General features: G+C 33.2%; 1 long non-coding RNA gene across 1 annotated transcript; it reads left to right on the forward strand.

The window, feature by feature from the left end:
* The first annotated feature begins 1078 nt into the window (after window positions 1-1078).
* Window positions 1079-8681, forward strand: LOC100854103 (uncharacterized). The gene is made up of 3 exons (XR_786918.3): window positions 1079-1699; window positions 4384-4534; window positions 6610-8681. It is a non-coding gene; the product is annotated as an uncharacterized LOC100854103 (long non-coding RNA).
* The last annotated feature ends 902 nt before the right edge of the window (window positions 8682-9583 follow it).

The following is a 9583-nucleotide window of genomic DNA, read 5'->3' on the forward strand; positions in this document are numbered from 1 at the left end:
TAAAAAATATTTGATGAAACCTAAAAATCTAAACATTTATAAAAATCTTTAAATTATCAAAAAATAACCTACCAATAAAAAATATATTTGATAAAATATCAAATATTTAAACAAAATTAAATTTTATCAACAATTAAATAACATGTATTTGAATAATTGTATACGAATTTATGAATTAACAACTATTTAATTAAAACTAAAACTCTAAGCATTTAAAAAAAAATCTCAAAATTAAATAAAACATAGCTTACAAACAAAAAATATTTAATAAAACATCAAATACAAAATTATAAAAAAATAATTTTGCTAGATCTATTTTTTTTGTATATTAGGATTCAAGTAAATTTAATTTAATTAATATTAAATAAATCTAAAAATAAAAATACACGAATATTTTATAAAATTTATTCCATATTCATGCTTACCTAATTTTTTTATTTTATCTTTTTTTTTTTCACAAACAAAATTAGTTTCAAGGGGCAAAGTCGTACCTAATTTTTGAAATATATTGTTAAGGGATAAAATAATTATCAGATTGAAAATCTAACCCTTCACATGTTATTTATGAAAAAGTAACCAATTTCTTTTTTTTTACATAAATATCTTTTTTTATTTGAAGTATTTACATGTAGGATTAAAAAAAAGTTATTTTTAAAAGAAAATAATAAGAACATTTTTATCATGTAAAAAATATGAAGATTAAATTTTAAAAATTGGGTTTTGAGATGCCCTTTAATCAAATAACCCATATTTTTTTTTAATTCTTTTTTTTTCTTTCACAAACATAACTAGTTTTTAATAGGGATAACCTATTAAAAGGATGAAATTTTCATATTTTTTCAACCTAAAAAATATCTATTTTTAATAAAAATGTTCTTATTTTTACAAAAATAACAATTTCTTTTAAAACATACATGTAAATAATGAAAATGTTGAAAGATATTTATATCAAAAATATGTTACTCTTCAAATTCAAAAATGGGAAAGATTAGTTTTATTAATTTGGAATGTTTTCATCATTTTTAATCAATTAATCCTTTTTAACAGGGGCAAAGTTGCATTTTTAATTTTTTAACTTTCTAAAATTCCTAAGTCCTTGCTCTCTCTTATCTCTTTTCTTCTGTTCTCCTCTCTATGTCCTTATTGTCCTCAGGTTCTCACCTTCTCATTCCAAACAATTTTTTTTTTCCTGGTAGCACGGAAAGTGAAAGAAACTGGAGGTAGGAAGACGAGGCTCTTGTGTCTCATCTATGGTGGTATCTTCCTGGAGTGGAATCTAGGGCGCGGCGGAAGCCATACGCTTGAAAGAAGGGGAAGTGAAAGGCGGAGGACTTTTGAGTTTTATTGGCCGAGAAGCAAGGGCACGGTGTCTCTCTATGGATTTGGTTCGGTCTCGGTGTGGAAGCTCGGGGAATCAGCTTTGTGGATAGTGGTTTTGTGGTTGTGGGATTTTGGAAACTCTAGATTTGGTTCAGGGTAGGGTTGTGTGGTTGACTGATTAGGTTGGGAGCTGGGCTGCGCATGCGATTGACTGGGTTTTCATGCCGTCAAAACCACTACCTTGGGATCGGAAGGACTTCTTCAAGGAGAGGAAGCACGAGAGGTCGGAGTCTTTAGGTTTGCTGCAAGATAGAGGGACTCACATCAAGTTTCTTGGGAGTTTGCTCGTTGGGATCGGCAGATTTTCGCCGCCCTACAGGTGAGCTATGAATCCCTCCGGGTTCTTGATTATTGTGATGAAATTCGTCGGTTTTGGTTTAAACCAAGAAAAATAATCCGGTTCTTGGAAAATTTAGTTTCTGAGTCCTTTTGTTTTTTATGATTTGTTCTTTTTTGGTTTTTAATTTTGAATTTATTCTCTCCACGGATCTGAGTCTTTGTTTTGGGGAATTAGTATTTGATGATGATTCTTTCATGGTTGTTGTAGATCTGTTTTTTTGAGTCCATTCGTTTGTTAATGCGCTGTTTGATTGCGCAGAAACATGTCCATGCACATTCATATATATTTATTTACTTGTTTATTCTTAAACCATTTGCCAAGTGCTGGGGTGCGGTGAAGCCTGTAGATGAATTATATGACGCTCTGTTCTTTATATCTTCTAATCTATAGATGGCTAAATTGGAGGTATAACGTTGACTCAACAAATTAAATGGGATAAAAGATTTCAGTTTTCATTTACATATCTGAGGATGTTGAGGGTGAATTAAATTATAAAAAAGGGTATTAGCAGCAAAAAGAAGTGTTGAATTTCTGCTCATATCCTATGCAGAATTTGCTTTTCTGAATGTGATGTCTAATTTCTCTTTTAATTCAAACATTTGCTTTTTTGAACTATTTCTTTAACTTTTGTTTTGGTTCAAGTTATTTTTCTCGAGGTTGCCAACAAAACCTGAGTCATATATTTTGGGGCAATGATGCCACTATGGTCGTAATAGGAGAGAGAATAGGCTGAAGTTATTGATATTTCTTATGTATGCTAAGGTACAATAATGTGAGAGACTCATGTAAAGGGATGGGGAGGGTTTGTGGGAGGTTCAAGGTTCAAGTCCTAATGGGGACAAAAATTTACTTATAAAAATAAATAAATAAATAATGTGAGAGACTCATTATTGCATAATCATAGCTTTGAGAGGACTGATTATTATTTTTTATCAGAAGCAAGCATTTGATTTCATGGAAAATAAATGGTATGGTATAAAGAGAAGGATCTATTCTCTAAAGAAGGATGAATAAGTCTAACAAAAAAGAAAAGGAGATATGAGTATGGAAAGACCCAAAGTACAAATAAACCCAAAAGTGTAAGTCAAAGTGGTAAAAATTTCCCCCACAAAGGGCACCTAGTGAGAGGCTCCTCGATTTGCCAAATGATCGATTTGATTAGCTGCTTAAGGAATCCAAGAATGGGGACTCAAGTCTCTAGCCTAGTGAGTAGCTTCCACACCCTAGAAATGAAAGGTCTCCCTCAATGTTCAATCCTTCTCTGGCTGTCTGGCAAATTTGAAATCAACTTTAACTAATACATTGATGGTTTCTAAAGACACCCCAACCTCAAAATATCCTGGATTGCCAAAGAAGTAGTTGTCAACATTTAGCTTGAGGTAACCTGGTGGAGAAGTTTTCCACTTTGCATGAATTTCCAAAGACTTCTATTGGAACAATATGCGGGCAGGGGAAGGGTGGGCTCCATGATTAGGTTGATCATAGATCAACTTTTTCTCCAAGAAGCGGATTTGGAATAGGAGCTTTTTTTTTGGTTTGAAGTAGCCATGACTTTGGTTGTAGTCAATTCAAAGACTAACCCAGTTCACTTGCAGCCATGTTCATCAAAATGAACAAGTTTCATGATGTGAGCAGTCACTTGCCCTTGTATTTTAAGATCATCTCACCCTGTGGTTGACACTCCATTCCCCTTAGTTGTAGGTGCTTGTTCTATTTTGATTTGGATGGGCTAGGTCTCACGAGGTACATATGGCTGGCCCTTCGGGTGTCTCCAGTCCAAATGCTTTGAGCTCATTAAATCCCATGGAACATTGGGAATGCTGAAGTGCAAATAGAGGGAAAAAAGAAGACTCGAAGTTGATTTTTTTTGCTTCACATCTGTATTGAAAAGTCCCGACATTTGTCTTGGGTTATATTACCTGAAAAATAACAATTATGTCTATCCAACCTGCCCTTGATGCACTGGAAAAAATGATAAAACCTTGGTGGTCTGCAAAGTGAATTTGTGCCAAATAGTAAATATACTACTGGGGAATGGATGAATAAATTATTAGTTGTTTCTCTGCAGGCTGTACACAGAATTCATCACTCTATTTACAACGCTTTAGAAAGCCTCCTCAACTGTAACAAATTTTTAGTACTAACCTTTTTGTTTACCACCAGCTGTGCAAAAGCCTGGGACCAGAGTGGTGCAAGCTTGCAGAATTCTGAAATGTTGTATTTTCTCTAATTACTACAGGAAATTTGGAATTTAAAAAATTAATTAAAATTATTGCATAGGACCTAAGAATAATTTTCCTTTGTGACCCTTTTCTGCTTTTGTTGTTGGTATGGTAGTTGGACAGTGGGCTTTTTCTTCTATTTTGGAGGAAATATATCTTGTTCTGAGCAGATGTTGGGCCTATAAGCTGTGGATTCTGGATTAGGTTGTCATATTATGAAATAAGTGTTAAAAGCCAAATTAGAAATAAATGTCTTCTAACTGCGGATCCTAGATTTTGTTTGTTATAGTAAATTTTTTGTTGGTCTATAAGCTGTATCAGAAGCTTACTTTGTCAGTCAACCTGGAGACTTATTTTGCATCGACAGAGTAGCAAAGCGTTTGCTGGAAAACATGGATTCATAACTCTTAGAGACTTATTTTGGTGGGCTGATTGTTTCAGGACAGTTGGGAATTCATAGGAAGATTTGTCCAGACATGGTTATTATCTTTTGGCAGAAAAACTCAAAGATGAGGGTGAGAAAAAGGTTGTTCAAGCAGTTTTAGTGAAACATATCTGGGTTAAACTAGTCAAAGATAACTTGTACCATCAGGTGTGGTTCTTTTCCCTCCCTCCTCTCCCTTCCTCTCTTATGTGGGCATTTTGTTGCATGTGTGCTTGCATTGTATATGAGGTCATGATCTACATATTAATTTATATTTCTGTGGTTTGAGTTACCTTTGCCTTTTGTGTTTCTGTACTTTCAGCTATCGTTGCCTTTTGTGTTTCTATACTTTCAGTTATGTTTACCTTTTGTGTTGCATTAAGATTTGACAAATGGATCTGGAGTCTGTTTGGTGCAGCTGTAAATTTTGGCAAAATGCTTTTTCAAGGGGAAAAAAACTATGGATTGACAAGGTAGATACTAATTTGATAACTGCTTCTTAAGAATTATTTGTGGAAAGAAGCAGTATCTATCAATATGTAAACAAATCTTAAATTGTAGATCCTCTTCCTGTAAGCTCTTCTACAAAAGCATCTCACCCCAAACCTGAATGGAAATAGCCTTCAAGCTACTAGCTTTACTGCCCTAAAGTGCCTTAATGCATACCTACACGCTGAATAAAGCTTTAACTATCATAAAGAGCTCTTAGGCAATTAGAAAGGTGCACACTGGGGGGCCTTATTGCATTATGATCTGTAGTTGGTTTTTATTTTTATTTTTTTTTGCATTTCAACAATGTTCTGATTGACAATTTGATCATTGGTACCTGAAGAACAAGCAGTCGCTGGACCTCTCAGAGAGATATAAAAATCCAATAAATGTGCTCTCGTTTGTTGTTTTTGTAGATAGGCTTTGAGTGGTAGATTAGCATGTTGGGTGGTTTTTTCTTGCTTTTGTTGCATCTTGTATAAATTGTGTTTACTTGGTTTATGCGCTTTCTGCTAAGGTTTTTTTTTTTGGTTAACTTATCTTGTTTTTCCTATTAAAGGCATCCTCAACAAAAACTATAATAATAATAAAAGAATGTCTGAAAAGAATTGAGTATACTCCATAATTGACTATTAGAAAAAGATGTTGAGCATGGATTGTGTTATTAGGCTTTTAAACAACTGCTAAAATACACTATCTTAGTTTACCGTTTAACAAATAAAAATAACTTGAGTGTGTTCTCTTACCTGTTTTCTCATCTTTGGTTTTTGTTGCCTTGAGGATGAGCACTAATCATGCGACTTTTATATTTTGAGTTATAAAGAAATCTTATGGAAATTGGAGAATACATACATAAAATTTGCTGACATAGATTGGCATAACTACTTGTAAATGGTTAATGAAGAAAGATATACGCCATAGATACTATCAAAGTGCTTACATGAATTGAAGTTTTTAATGGAAAAGTCCAAGTTTAATAGCTCATCCTCTGCATTTCAAGAGATATGTCTTGCTTGTCATGATCTGGAGTTAGATAATCTGATTCATAGGCTTTGTATTTATAAGTTTATCTGTATGTTTACTGAATGATTCTCCCTAATATAATGCATTTATAAATCCAAAACCTGGTTATATAAGGACTTGATGTTATTGCAAATATTTAAGGCTAACTCTACACTTCCTCCCTAGTTCTCCTCAAGTGCAAAGAAGCTAATTAAAAGAATCTTGGACCCTAAACCAGAGATGATAGGTCCATCTCCTCTTGTTCTTATGCCTTAAAATATAATAATCTTTCCTATTCTGGCAAAATTTTATACAGATTTTGTATAAAGAGTTTACTTCCCTTGTTAAGAAGAGAAAAAAGAGTTTTTCTTTTTTCTATTCCTTTTATTATTTTGGTTTGGTTGGTGATTAGTTTGGTGTATATTATATCATCCTTTAGTTGCATTAGCCATTATTTTCCTCATTGCTTATAACTCTGAGTTACTTGGTATTGCTATGGTTTGAAACAAGGGTTTGCAATTGCTAAAGTCATTGAGAATGAGTGGTTTAAGAAGGGATATAAGCCACCTAGTTTTGAACAAACAGATGTTAGTCTTGATGATTGGGATGCTATCTTTGATGAATCGGGGGCAAGTATCTTCTTGTTGTACCAATTTCATTTAAGCATATTTTTCTTACACTCCTTGGTCAATCTATATGTCAATGGATTATTAGGGTGTGACATTGTACTTGATTTACCATTTGTTGTTCAGGACTCTCAAAACCTTGTTGTGGAGAGGTGTGAAGAGTGACCTATGGCGCTTGTCACTTTGAATGCTTTTGATCTCATCTTGACATCTCAGGGTCTCAACCTCGGTACTCTCTTTGAAAAGCCAATGGTACATTGTAGCTTTGATTGTTGTCAAGTTCAATGAAATATTAAGAATCTAAGTTTATTTATTTATTTGTGTGTAAAGTTACAGCTTCTAAGTGATATAATCAAGAATATCTTCAAGTGCCTAGGATGATCTTAGATGCTTTACTTGTAGGTTCTATTATATAATAACTTATGAGATTACAGCTTGGTTTATAACTCAGAAATAATTTTTTCACCTCTCCTCCACCAACACCACAACAACAAAAATTAAGGAGTAATTGTTGTCTCTCGTAAGTCATAACATAAGAATGCTTTTGATCTCATCTCGACATCTCAGGGTCTCAACCTTGGTACTCTCTTTGGAAAGCCAATGGTACATTGTAGCTTTGATTGTTGTCAAGTTCAATGAGATATTAAGAATCTAAGTTTATTTATTTATTTGTGTGTAAAGTTACAGCTCCTAAGTGATAGAATCAAGAATATCTTCAAGTGCCTAGGATGATCTTAGACGTCTTGATCTCAAAAGCATCTTACCTTTCACCATTTAATTGTTCAAAAGTCTATACAGATAATTCTATCATTGTGTTCTAATCTTTACTTGTAGGTTTTATTATATAATAACTTATGAGATTACAGCTTGGTTTATATATCAGAAATAATTTTTTCACCTCTCCTCCACCAACACCACCACAACAAAAGTTAAGGAGTAATTGTTGTCTCTTGTAAGTCATAACATATGTTGCTTCAAAGTTACAGCTAGATAACTAAATGAGCTTTAGTTGTTTATTTAGCTATGATCTTATCCTAAACTTCCTCATAAATATGAAGCCTGCATCTAACATATTCTTTGGTCGCCAGTGCCTTATTAAACAGGAGACAATATTTACATCGAAGCGTCCTGCCAATGAGATTATCTAAAAAATTGAGAAAACTATTATGCCTTTGGTTTTTAATGTAAAGAAAAATAACTTCAATGTCAATAAGCACTATCTTTTTCTATTTAAGATGCAATTTGCCATAACTCTTCTTCTTTACACAACTTTCCTTAGTGATTTAGAAAATTATTAATCAAATTTGAGGTGCAAGATGAGAATTTGTAGAGTGGATGAATTGGTGCAAGGAATATGAGTATTGCATGCATTGAATCTTGATTGCTTTGCTTGTGACCTCTATATTATCTTGAGTAGGCTTCCTCCTAATTGCTAAGTTTGGAAGATTGAATAGAACCGATGCACCTTAATTAGACTTGGTTATAGTTTTCTAACTTTCTATTTGGTCTGCAAATAAAATCAACCCAGGATTCTTGACTTCTCATGTCCAAAATTTTAATCTGATGATAGTCTCCCAATGATTAGTTTAGTTTGTGGCTTGTCTAAATCACATATATACTTGTCAGAGTTATGTGGAACTAAATGCTTGGCAAAATTACAAAAATACTCTTGAGATTTTCATGGAATTGAATAGTTAGTGATGCATGTCTTGATTTGTTTGACAAAGTCATATGGTATTATTATGCTCTGCTAAAACCTTTGCAACCTACCTTAGATGAAACTTCAAGGGGAGAAATTTGGATGCAAGGGTCATTTATCTATTGCAATAGAGGCATTTCTCTCCTAGTTGCCTTGTTTGCAGGATCCCCTGACCATGAGTTCATTGGAACATTACCTGAAGATGTCTCAACTGGATGTCAATAATTTACGTGGACAAATTTTTGAAGTGGCCCTTTGCTATACATGGTCAAGCTTTGAAAATCTGGGGGAGATACTCTAGAATTTCACAAGGTATGTATCTACTATCTCAATGCAATTCTCATATTAAATTAGAATGAATATTGAATTTTTATCCCGGGCAGATTGGTTGCCAATATCTTGTTTGATACCGAAGCCCTACCCTCTTTTATGTAAAAAGCATGTGTGATAAAATGTAGTGATGTTTATGCTAAAACAAGCTTCTACTACTTATCTTTAATTTATTCCAAAAGTAACTAGACCCCTAGATAGGGGTCTCTTGGATATAAGGACCTTAAATTCAATGTAAGACCTGTATTAAATTGGCTCCTTAGGGAATTGACACCCTGAGCACAATATTATTTTCCCATGTTAGGAAAGCAGTCCATTTTTCTCTATAAATTATGATTAATAAATTCAATCATTCACTAAATTTGTCTTATGTGCAATTCTACAAGAACCTCTCAATTGGGTTGAAAGATATTGTCTAGAAATCAGGAGATGAAGTAAAAGAGGAAGTGAATAATGGTTAGTGTGCATTATAACATGGATTAAGTTCACATTTTGCTTGAGTTTAAATCATTGTTCCTTTAATGGCTTTTAAATGGTGGTCAATACTTGAATTTATAAATCTAGCCATGCAATTGCATAGATAGAAAAAGAAATCATATGTAGAACTTGAGAATATTAGAATTTGTATGGTTTTTGAGAAAATTTAAACAAAAGAAAATAAAAGTGAAACAATTTGTTGTTTCCTAAAAAATGAAAAAATTTCATTGATGAAATCTTATGCAAAAATTTGTTTAGTCCTCCTTTCTCTTAAGGTTTGGTTCTTGCAAAGTAATACTTAAGTTATATAACAACATGAATATTATTTATTCCCCTGCATAAGGTTCATCAGTTTCTCGAGGAAACTTCATTCTTCAGTGACAGGCAATAATTGTTTTGAAAGATAGCTACTGTAAACATAGAATCAATATGAAAGTTTATATACATGTCACTTATAATTAGTTGCCATATGCTCTAACCATCCATTCGTTAGTGCATGCATGGTGCCTATTCTTGGTCTTCACATTTTATAGGCATGGAGATGATACTGCATTTGGCTTGTGGTTGTCTACATGGTTTTGGAAATTATGGATA

The sequence above is a fragment of the Vitis vinifera genome, chromosome 11, assembly GCF_030704535.1.
Source record: "Vitis vinifera cultivar Pinot Noir 40024 chromosome 11, ASM3070453v1".
Taxonomy (NCBI): domain Eukaryota; kingdom Viridiplantae; phylum Streptophyta; class Magnoliopsida; order Vitales; family Vitaceae; genus Vitis; species Vitis vinifera.